Here is a 961-nt window from a genome sequence, read left to right as displayed (position 1 = left end):
GTTTTTCTTCTTTCTTTATTTAAAAAAAGAATTATTAATTAAATTAATTTATTATTATTATTTTTTAAATTTGCTGTAGGGCACATGTGCTCACCAGTGAGAGAGAGAGAAATTGAGAAAATAAGCTGCCAGGTTCAGGACTCAAACTGTAGTTGGCCATGTGGGAGTCCAGTGCCTTAACCACCATACTACCTGCTTGCCCCAGTTTTTGTTATTCTTGATTTCAACGACTGTTTTTATTTCATCAGAAGAAAGTTTCTCTTTTTAAAAACATCCTGTAAGTCTTAATGCTGTCTTCATCTTGGGCCTTTAAGAGTATTTTGGAAACAGCTAGCAGTTTTACTGACATTTTATGTAGAAAACAAATTTATTTCCCTAGGCCATGCTTTCTATTATCAGTTAATCCACAAGACTGCGTGAACATCAGTTATCTACTCAGCACTCTTTGGGTGTTTGGAGGGTACAGTATAATATAAGACATGATCTCGTCCTTATGGAGCGTATAATCTAGTAAGGGAAAATAAAAGAAGCTGCAAGAAATACAGAAAAGATTACAATGATGTCTTGGCTCTGAAGAATATGCTGGCAGGTATGTTAAACCCCAACTTGATTTCACAACCTTAGACTTATTTTTTAAAATAGATCCTTAAAAAAGCAGACCCCATACTCTGGTACAAATATAGTTATCTAAAAAGGGGGTCAAACATTTTGTTTTTATTAACATTTTAAATATATTTCAATTGAACAGTTATTAAATTAAAAATACAAAATATACAGTTTCTCTCCTATTTCCTGTCTCATACTACAATTTTCTTCTATCTATCTTTAATCTATTTTCTATTAACAGCTTAGGAACTCTCTTTTACCTAAGGTTTAGCTTTTCCCCCTAATCTAAAGCAAACAATATTTTACCCTGATACATGCTATCAGCTTTCTTTCCCTCCTTCAACCCACACTGAAA

Source organism: Tupaia chinensis, unplaced genomic scaffold (genome assembly GCF_000334495.1).
Source record: "Tupaia chinensis unplaced genomic scaffold, TupChi_1.0 Scaffold144899_1, whole genome shotgun sequence".
NCBI classification, from domain to species: Eukaryota; Metazoa; Chordata; class Mammalia; order Scandentia; family Tupaiidae; genus Tupaia; species Tupaia belangeri.
Note: the sequence above shows the minus strand (reverse complement) of the source record.